The sequence below is a fragment of the Trichechus manatus genome, unplaced genomic scaffold, assembly GCF_000243295.1.
Source record: "Trichechus manatus latirostris isolate Lorelei unplaced genomic scaffold, TriManLat1.0 scaffold00006, whole genome shotgun sequence".
Taxonomy (NCBI): Eukaryota; Metazoa; Chordata; class Mammalia; order Sirenia; family Trichechidae; genus Trichechus; species Trichechus manatus.
This window is the reverse complement of record NW_004443942.1, coordinates 34431626-34442861: the sequence shown is the minus strand read 5'-3', so window position 1 is coordinate 34442861 and position 11236 is coordinate 34431626. Positions and strand designations below refer to the sequence as shown.

Sequence of the window (11236 nt, the reverse complement as noted above, 5' to 3'; positions counted from 1 at the left end):
TCTTCTTTACGAATTATTTCCTAAACCAATACAGATGGAATTGTGAGACTATTTCCCAAACTTGAATCAGTGATAGCACATTAATTTCCACTTGAATACTAGTTTCAGTCAATTGCTTGCAATTTGGTGTTAGAGTAATGTGTTGAGAAGGATTCTGAGGTCACATCTGGGACCCATTGGGAGGAGTGCTGTGATCAATTTTTCAAGCGTTTTCTGGAATTGTAGGTGGCAGGGTGGTATGTGAGTCACATGTAAACTATTTTTGTTCCTGATAAAGAGGCTTCTGTCATAGCAACTATATTACATTGTTGTTGTGTTAGCTGCTGTTGAATTGGTCTTTGACTTGTGGTGACCTCATGTGCAATAGTGGTCCTGTGCCATCCCCATGATGGGCTGGGGATCCGATTATTGTAATCCATAGGGTTTTCATTGGCTGATTTTCAGAAGTAGTCTTCCTAGTCTTAGTCTGAGAGCACCCCTGAAACCTGTTTAGCATCATAGCAACATGCAAGCCTCCATTGACAGACAGTTGGTAGCTGTGCCTGCCTTGGCTGGGACTCGAACCTGGATCTCTCACGTGGAAGGTGAGAATTCTACCACGGAACCACTACTGCCCTCATACATTACATTAGTTGCACTCATTTGTTTGCACGTTTATCTTGTTATGCTAGATGCCAGTCCCCCTGAGTAAGGACTCTGAGTTATGTGGCCTTTCCCCCAGGCAACCTCTTAGCACTTAGCAACCTTTCAGCTTTTGCTGAATGAATGGATGTCTTCTTGCCTCTGATTTTCTTGAGGTAAATTACCCTTTCTCAGCCTTTAGTTTGGACAATCCCAAATGTTGATGCCACTTAGAGAAGTGGTTTTCAAACTGTTTCTAATGCAGAGACTTCAACCCAAATGAAATATTGTGCTGAAACCAGATATCTAAAACGCCAAAAGAGTTTCCGTTTGGGTTGAAGGAGGTGGAGGATGGACCCAAGCTTTGACATCCATCTACCTGGACTACAGCAGCAGTTCTTAAGGTGCGTGGGTGGTGCAAACGGTTAAAGCAGTTCGCCGCTAACCGAAAGGTTGGAGGTTCAAGCCCACCCAGAGGCACCTCGGAAGAAATCTACTTCCAAAAAAAATCAGTCATTGAAAACTCTGTGAAGCACAGTTCTACTCTGACACACATGGTCGGAACTGACTAAATGGCAACTGATTTTTCTGGAGGTGTTGTCTCCGCACCAGCAGCATCTGCATCACCTGAGAGCTAGTTAGAAGTGTAAAGTCTGGTCTTTGCCTCATATCTGCTGAATCAGAATCTCGGGGGTGGGGCCCCGCGGTCTGTGTTTTAATAAGCTCTCAGGTGATTCCCAAGCTAAACTTTGAGAACCACTGCACTAGAGCTCCTTGGAGTTTAATTAAAGCATTGCTGTGTAGAGGAAGGCCACTAGGGCTATTCTTCATTAACTCACTGCACAAAATATTCCCAGAGCAGAAAGTGCCATCCAGTGCTATTAAACCATATGGCCAGGTCATGCCCAATGGCTACAAAACAAGTAACTAAACTTGCCTGGAGTTTAAACATTGACCAAACGGAAACCCAGCAGCGCAGGCGCAGTGCAGGCCGACGGACGGGTTGGGCCGGGCCTGTGCCACCGCTTTTATGGCGCGAAACCAGGAAATGGAGCACTCATCCTCTACGAGCCTTCGGAGCCGCTGCGCCCGCCTCCAGGGACCCACCTCAGCTTGGGGACATGACCTCGCTATCCCGGAGCCTTGGAGAGCGCTACGCAGGAAGCCTGTGCCGGCCGCCGCTCTTGTATGGGGGAAGACGGACGTTACTGTCATGGTTTGGGCGAAATGTAATTTTCCTCGTGGCCCTGCTGACAGGGTGTGAACTCCTGTCGCACAGTAGTGTAAAAGATCACCGGAAAACCTAGACTGGCCCAGGTTCCGAAGACCAGAAGATGGAATCAGACATCTCAGGATTCAGACCCGCAAAAACACCTGTCCTGACAGCTCCCCAGAAAGCAGGTGATAATCTGGGAGATTTCCTAGCGATTTTACCTCAGATACTTCGAAAACATTTCCGAGAGAGGCTGCCCAGCTTGCAGACAGAGGTCTCCAGAAAGACCTGAAAAACAGAATGCAGAATGATACCAAGAAGAGGGAAGAAGAACCTAGCAAAGGGCACAAGGAAGGTAAAGTTCTGAGAAAGCTTCTTATCTTCAGGAGAGCATTGATTCCGCCTTCATCATTGGCAGTCAAAATGCAGAAAAAACTCGCTTCTCTAAATGAACGCTGGAAAGCTGTGATAGATGCCTTCTCTCATGCATGGAAAGGATACAAGGCATTTGCTTGGGGCCGCGATGAGCTCAAGCCCCTATCCAGATCATTCAGTGAGGTAGTTGGTCTTGGCCTGACTCTAATTGATGCCCTGGACATCATGTGGATTATGGGGCTACAAAAAGAATTTGAAGAAGCCAAGAAATGGGTGTTAGAGGAATTAAACTTTGATAAAAATGTGGAGGTAAATCTCTTTGAGATCACTGTCCATATCTTGGGTGGACTTCTGAGTACTTACAACTAATCTGGACATAGCCTCTTTCTGGAAAAAGCTAAAGATCTTGGACATCGGCGAATGCCAGCATTCAGAACTCCTTCCAAGATTCCATACTCTCATGTAGACATTGGCACTGGTGTAGCCTGCCCACATAACCTATTCGGTCCAGTGCCAGCAGTGACAAGCATTCAGTTGGAGTTCAGAGAGCTCTCTCATCTCACTGGAGATGAAACATTTCAGGAAGCGCTGAAGGAAGTAATGAAGCATATCCATTCCTTGCCTGGGAAGAATGATGGACTAGTGCCTGTGCACATAAATACCAAAAGTGGCTTCTTCACTTCAGTAAATGCCTTCACTCTTGGAGCTAATACTGACAGCTACTATGAGTATCTGCTGAAGCAGTGGATCCAAGGAGGAAAGAAAGAAAGTCAGTTGCTAGTAGACTATGTTGAAGCCATTGAAGGAGTAAAAAAGCACCTGCTTCGGCAGTCTAGGATTAGAAATCTGACTTTCGTGGGGGAACTTGTCCATGGTAAATTCGAAGCCAAGATGGATCACTACGTGTGCTTTTTGCCTGGAACTCTGGCTCTGGGTGTACACCATGGACCGACCAATGATCATATGGAGCTGGCTAAAGCTCTTATGGAGACCTGTTACCACATGTATCATCAGTTTAAGTCTGGGCTGAGCCCAGAAAATGTATACTTCAACATTAACCACAGAGTTATCGGTAAGGATATGAAGATCTGTCCTCAAGACAATTTCAGTGTGCTGCGACCAGAAACTGTGGAGAGCCTGTTCTATCTGTACCGGTTCACTGGGGACAAGAAATACCAGGATTGGGCTGGGAGATCCTACAGTGCTTCAGCAAGTATTCCCGCATCCCTTCAGGTGGCTATTCTTCCATCTATGATGTTCAGAAGCCAGTCATATGTGACAGTATGCAAAGTTTCTTTTTGGGAGAAACACTGAAATACATGTATCTTTTCTGATGACATGGACTTTCTCAGCCTTGACAAATATGTGTTTAATACAGAGGCTCATTCCCTGCGCATCTGGACTTTGGCTTAAAAGGCTTGGAAAATCAATGTAAGTAGCAGTGTGACAGCCCCCAATCATGGGCCTTTTCTGGATTGCGCATTGCACAGCATAGAATTTTTAGCTTTTTTGAAGATTGTAGATTGGCAGGCCAGTTGCTTACAGATAAATTAGTCATCCTTTGAACTTTAGTTATGGGGGGCATGCAGCCCAGCTGGTTACTGTGAGCCAGACAGGTTCCATGGATGGACTGAAGATGGCAAGTCCAGTGGGACAGCTTGAGTCCAGGACACTTTGGAAGGCCAGAAACCTATGGTCTTTTCAGGGCAGGTGCTGGTTGGATTTGAATCTGTCGTCACGTATTCTTTAGGTGGTGATTCAAGTTGGTTTTAGGGCTTATTTCTGTGACTATGCTTTCTAAATTAGGGCCACTGTGAGGAAGAGGAAAGAATAAAGTCAACAAATTTTTGATTCATTGGGAGCAGGGAACCCAAATATAAAAACAAAAACAAAAACACAAAAAAAAACCCAGCAACACAAAATCCTGCTAAACAGCCTGGTTTGTGTTTTCAATTAACTCCTCTTTAGGAAAGCTGCACTGCTGTGGTGAGAGAGAAGGCTTATAGTTAGTGACAGAGTTGTGGGACCCTGGTAATAGAGGCTAATGGAGAAGGCAGAGAGACTATGCCCTGTGGAAGGACACAGCCCCTGTTGAGCTGGGTCAAGCTTGTGATTTAAAAACATATTAAGGAAAAAATAATTGGTTGCAATTTGGGTGATACGTGCCAGTGTCATTCTCACTATTAATTGAGTTTCCATACTGTGCCCAATAAAGTTTTAACAGAGCAAAACATGGCAAATTTGTAGACCCAGCAGGATGCTTATTGGGGCTGCACAGTCTGGCCTCTGCAATGAGCATCGAATGATGGGCTATCAACTTTGCATTTACCCTCCAACTGGGCCCTTTCAGCTGTTTGGAAGAACCAAGCCAGATGACTATCGGCAATAAGTAAAAGGGACAACCTAAAATTCTATGCAGATTAATAGTAAAAAAAGAGATTTAATGTTTTTTTTTGGTTAGAGACGTACTGTCCCAGAACAGCAGAGAGGTGTTATAGGACAATGAATAAGAAGTCAGATTCTGGAGTTGGTGAGGCCTGCTGTGATAGTTTGAACTATTACATAGTAAATATTCTTCCACCACCCCGCTGTAGGGGGGAATACTTCCATTGGGATGTTGGGTTTAGCTGTGTGAGCTGATTTGGGATGTCAGCAGATGTGATGGAAGCAGAGGCTTGAAATCTGCTTGTGTGGTTGGGCCTTCCCCTTTGTGCTTTGCTACCCATCACAGGAAAGATATGACGACCTGGGTAGCCATTCTCCTTTCAGCTGGGATCCAGAGTAAAATATGTGGAGCAAACCTATAAGCTTTCTCTCAGCTGAGAACGGCCTAGATCAACTGAATCACAGTTGACATAGATTCCTGAGCATAAAAATAATTGCTACTGTTGTAAGCCACTGTGTTTGGGGTTGGTTTGTTGGGTTCAAATACCCTGCTGCTTTCTAATTGTACAATTTTGACAACATACCACTCTCTTTAGGCCTCCATTGCCTTATCTGAAAAATGGGCATTATAATAATTATCATATAGGTGAGCATGAAATTAACTAATACATAAAAATGTGTTTCATAATACCTGGTACTCTATAAACATTAGCTATAGTTAGAGTTATAAAGATAACAATAGCTACAATTTATTAAGCACTTACTACTCTGGAGCTAAAGCAGATATTTTGCCTGTGTCATCTTGATTGATATTCATCACAACTCCAAGAGGTAGGTATTAATATTTCCATTTTACAAAGGAATAGAGTCTCAGAGAGGCTGAGTAACTTGCACAAAGTTGCACAGATAGTAAGTGGCAGGGCTGGATTCTTTTCCTGGTCTGCCTAACCCTTATGCGGTTTATGTTCTTTCCATTGTGCTATATGGCTTCATCCATTTTTTATGACTACAGTTAATATCAGTATAGTGTCATGATTAATGAAGCATGTTTGCATTATCACATATGATCCCCTCAATAGCAAAGTTGGACATGCAGCAGCATGCCCCAGAAGAGATTTTTTTTTTTTTCTCTTCTTTGGTTACCTGAAAAATCACCTTGAATCACAGAAGTCAGATGCCCTGAATTCAGAAGCGTAAGAGTGGTCACCTTAACATCACTTAGGGAACATCTTCTTAGGAGGGTAAAGGCCTTTAGAGTCACTGAGCCTAGCTTTTCTTAGAATGATGGGGGTTGACATTCTTAAGTCCCTGGGAGTGGTCACTCTTAGAAGGATAGACAAGCGCCCCCATATGCTGTAAACAGAGGCTGTAATCAGCCTGTTTTAGTTTTCAGGACACATTGTTTCTATAGTCTGGAAAGCAGGTGGATGGTGGTTCTGGGTCTGAGAGTCAGAAGACAAAGGACCAAGAGTAATCCAGCGTGCCTGGGGCCAGATGGTTATGCTCAAGCCCTGGAAAGTGACTGCATATGGGAACTAGAAGTGTGGTCATTAGATCTATAAGTGGCAGAAGTCTGACTTTGGGCCATTGTTGGCTAAGCCTAGCTCTAAACGGATTGGGACTCACCTTTTTGAAGAATCACTGCAGGTAGTGCTGGGATCTGGACTAGTGAAATATCTTCACAGTATTGGATCCACCACAGCTTTGGTATAGAAACAGCTTCAACAGAGAAAGTATAACAGACCTACTTACTGATTCGACTCCATTTTCTGTACTCCTAGGTGAGGAAGATTTTTTTCCTAAGTCTATAAATCCCTTGGGTTTCTTGAATAATTTATGGGAACAGGGAGCTTTGAGAGAGATACTAAATTTATTGCTAATAAAGTTAATAAAAGACTATATATCCTCTCCAGTGTGTGTAGCTGTTTGTACCTATTATGTAGAGTTGTTATGATCCACACAGTCGAATGTCTTTGCATAGTCAATAATGCACAGGTGAACATCTTTCTGTTATTCTCTGCTTTCAGCCAAGATCCATCTGACATCAGCAGTGATATCCCTTGTTTCACATCCTCTTCTGAATCTGGCTTGAATTTCTTGTAGTTCCCTGTTGATGTACTGCTGCAGCCACTTTTGAATGATCTTCAGCAAAATTTTACTTGCATGTGATATTAATGATATTGTTCAATAATTTCCGCATTCTGTTGGATCACCTTTCTTTGGAATGGCCACAAATATGAATCTCTTCCAGTTGGTTGGCCAGGTAGCTCTCTTCCAAATTTCTTGGCATAGATGAGTGAGCACCTCCAGTGCTGCATCCATTTGTTGAAACACCTCAATTGGTGTTCCATCAATTCCTGGAGCCTTGTTTTTCGCTAGTGCCTTCAGTGTAGCTTGGACTTCTTCCTTCAGTACCATCTGTTCTTGATCATATGCCACCTCCTGAAATGGTTGAATGTTGACCAGTTCTTTTTGGTATAGTGACTCTGTGTATTCCTTCCATCTTCTTTTGATGCTTCCTGCATTGTTCAATATTTTGCCCATAGAATCCTTCAATATTGCAACTCAAGGCTTGAATTTTTTCTTCAATTCTTTCAGCTTGAGAAATGCCAAGTCTTCTTCCCGTTTGGTTTTCTAACTTCATGTCTTTGCACATTTCATTATAACAGTTTACTTTGTCCTCTCTAGCCGCCCTTTGAAATCTTCTGTTCAGCTCTTTTATTTTATCATTTCTTCCATTCCATCATACAATTTCTGGCGTCATTTCTATCACCAAGGCCATGTTTTCCAACCACCAATAACAGAACAAGGGGATACTATGTGGTTTAAAATCAGAAAAGGTGTGCCTCAGGGTTGTATCCTTTCACTATAGTTATTCAGTCTGTATACTGAGCAAATAATCCAAGAAGCTGGACTATATGAAGAAGAACGTGACATTAAGATTGGAGGAAGACTCATTAACAACCTGTGATACGCAGATGACACAACCTTGCTTGCTTATAGCAAAGAAGTCTTGAAGCACTTACTGATGGAGATCAAAGACTACAGCCTTCAGTATGGATTACACCTCAACATTAAGAAAACAAAAATCTTCAGAAGTGGACCAATAAGGAACATCATGATAAAAGGAGAAAAGATTGAAACTACCAAGGATTTTCTTTTACTTGGATCCACAGTCAATGCCCATGGAAGCAGCAGGCAAGAAATCAAACGACGTATTACACTGGGCAAATCTGCTACAAAAGACGTCTTTACAGTGTTGACAAGCAAAGATGTCACTTTGAGGACTAAGGTGCGCCTGACCCAAGCCATGATATTTGCAGTCACCTCGTATGCATGTGAAAGCTGGACAATGAATGAGGAAGACCGAAGAAGAATTGATGCATTTGAATTATAGTGTTGGCAAAGAGTACTGAATATACCATGGACTACCAGAAGAAAGAAACAGTCTGTCTTGGAAAAAGTACAACCAGAGTGCTCCTTCGAAGCAAGGATGGCGAGATTTCATCTCATGTACTTTGGACATGTTGTCAAGAGGGACCAGTCCCTGGAGAAGGACATGATGCTTGGTAAGGTACAGGGTCAGTGAAAAAGAGGAAGACTCTCGATGAGATGGATTGTCAAAGTGGCTGCAACAATTGGCTCAAACAAAGCAATGATTGTGAGGATGGCACAGGACCAGGCAGTGTTTTGTTCTGTTGTACATAGGGTCGCTGTGAGTTCGAACCAACTCAAAGGCACCTAACAACAACAGTGTACAGTTAGGGAAAACAAAACTTGAAGACATACCCTAGGATTTATAGTTAAGAAGTGATGGTGCCAGAATTTAGATTCTGGTCTTTTGGTTGTATTTCTTGCAGCTCTTGCTTGGTTGTCTCAGTCTGCCCAGATGGACCAGTTGTCATCCTGAATATGAGAGGAGCACTGTTGAAAGCAACAGCCTATAAATTGTTTTACAGCATATAGATTCCCTCAGCCAGAGACTGCCACCATGGTGATCAGGAGTTAGTAGGCTGAAAAGAGCAGTTGTGAGATATGTCAGAAAGTCATCCTTTCCTGAAAATCAGGAGATGGATTTCAGTTCTCTTCCGTTCGGGTAATAGGGGAATTGAGTCCCTAAACAACTGTCATGCCATTAATCTGCACCCTGCAATGATATTACAGAATGATAACAGATATGAGTACTCTCTCTCCTGAGGATATTTACATTTTGATAGGACTTAGCACATTAAGTTAAAGAGATTAGTGAAAGTAAAATTTTAGGGCATCACGAGTGTTTACTTCATTTACACTGAGGATGTAGATGAATTTACCAGTACTCCAACTGGCACATATTTTCAATTTGGGAATTTCTTTAATTAAAGCATCTTAAAAAGGACTACAGTTTAATCATACTGTAGTTATACATTTAATGGTTACTATTTACTTAAAAGAATAAAATTACACAGGTGTTCCAAAAATTTAAGATACATGGGTCTGTTTTTTTTGGACAAGTTTCTACTTTTTTCTTACTTTTTTCCCCCAGTTTCCATTGAGTCCATTCCAATTCTTGTACTAGCCCTAAATGCTGCATTTTTTTTTTTTTCTGTCTGACAGCATTCAAAAACATTCATTTATTCAACTGGTATTTAGTGAGCACCCACACATTATGTTCCAGGCACTTTTTGAAATATTTGTCTTGAGCCAGGCAATCATCATTAAGACATTGAGATGGACATTGTTAGTTGCCTAACCAGCTGAATTTTCTCCATTTCCATTCTTCTGTTCTGACAGAAACTATTCCTTTGCCATGTAGCTATATACCTCACAGAAAGCTAACACCACCTCCAAGGGTGGACTTAATTATTCTAAAGATAATGTCCTTTTCTTTGCCAGTGATTGGTTCGGAATGGTCATGTATCTAAATTCTGTCCAATGAGACATGAGAGGGAATTTGCAGAGGGCTTCTAACAAAAGTTTCCATTTTTCTAATTGAGAACTACAGGCAGAGAAGATCTCTTTTTCTGGACAATACCATGTTTGAATGTGACGTCTAGAATTTCTGAAGCTATCTTGATACCAATTTGAAGTTGTAACTTACACAAAGGCAGGAGATGATAAAGCAGAGAGATGACCAAAAAAAACACTTACATTCTTCATATCACTGGGTTGCTGAATTAACAAATCCTGAAGCCCACCCTACTTCTGGACAGAGGTGACATTTCCTTATTATTTTTTAGAACATTTGGAGCCAGTTATTTGCGTTCAAAAGCATCTTAACTTATTCTGACATTTTGTGAGATACTTTTTTTCTTTTTGAGAATAGATTGGGTGTAGAATTATATTTACAATGAAATCCATTCCTAAAGTTTCACTGAGCTCTGGACTTCACATATCCAGAGACTCCTTTTATTCTTGACATTTATCTTTTCGCAATGTCTTTCCTTCCAGAAAACTCCCATGGTGTCGAGTGGTTGTTTCTTTTGTCTGTCCAGTTTCTCCCACTTCTTTTGTGGAGCTGTTCTGCCCCCATTCGGTCAAGTTATTGGGCTGAGGCTGTAATCACAGTATCCTTTCCTGCTGTAGGGCTGGCCACTCGACACAGGCCCAGCCAATCATAATACTGTGATTTCCTTGCCCCAGTGACGAGTGATTAGGTCAGCATGTGATTAAATTCTCCTGTAGGACTTTTTTTATTTGGAGTTGTAGAAGATGGTCTCTTGCCCTAGGGCCACAAAGATTGAAGAATGTGAAGCTGGAATTGCTTTTGAAAATGTTTACTACTGTAAGGAAGAAACTCTTCAGTAGTTGGAGAGGATGAGTCAGTACACAGAGAAAGGCATAGATTCTCTTCAGCTAATTTTACTTAGGTTATTGCTTGCAATTTAAGTAGTCTTGGCTAATCTAGGTAATTTTGAGAGGTTATAGACTGGGCACTGTTAAGAACCATCATGCCTGGGTAACTATGTGCCTACCATTGGGAAAATAATGTATAGAAGCTTTCTGTGCTATGCGGATGAAATAATACTGTTTTCGGGAACTTGGAGAGAGCTTATTAAATGACTGGCCCAGCTGTTTAAACAGTGCTTCTCAAAAAAGATTAAAATAAATTATTCTAAAATCCAAGCCATCACTTTGACAGTAGTCTGTTAACATTTAATTAGAAAGGAGTTAGTAATCCTATAAAGTTAGGAACTGAATTCCTAGCGGTTTTAAGGAAGAACAAGGAGACCAATGTGGCTATAGTGGAGGGAATCAGTAGGATTGGGGAGTGACTGGGTGTAATTGATATCATGAAGAGCCTTATAGGCTCCTTAGGGGATCCTGAGACTTTGGATCTTATTCTGAGTGAGATGAGAAGCCATTGGAAAGTTTGGAGTAGAGGAGTGAGATGATCTTTTTTCTAAAGGATCTCTCTGATTGCTGTCTTGAGAATAGACTCTAAGGGGACAAGGCAGAACCAGGGAAATTAGTTGGAATACACTTACAATCATCCAGGTGAGAATTGAAGGTTATCTAAGAGAGAGGTGATAAAGACAATTCAGCCTTTTGGAATGAGCAACCTTCAAGGATGGTGTTTCCATTAATTAAATGGGAAAAACTATGGGAGGAGCATGTTCGGTGTGGGAAGATAGAAGCTTAGTTTTGGATGTATTTAGCCTG

The 11236-nt window shown here is 41.9% G+C and overlaps 1 pseudogene; it reads left to right on the top strand.

Moving 5' to 3' along the window:
- Positions 1 to 2251: 2251 nt before the first annotated feature.
- Positions 2252 to 3622, top strand: LOC101359596 (endoplasmic reticulum mannosyl-oligosaccharide 1,2-alpha-mannosidase-like; annotated as a pseudogene).
- Positions 3623 to 11236: the final 7614 nt, after the last annotated feature.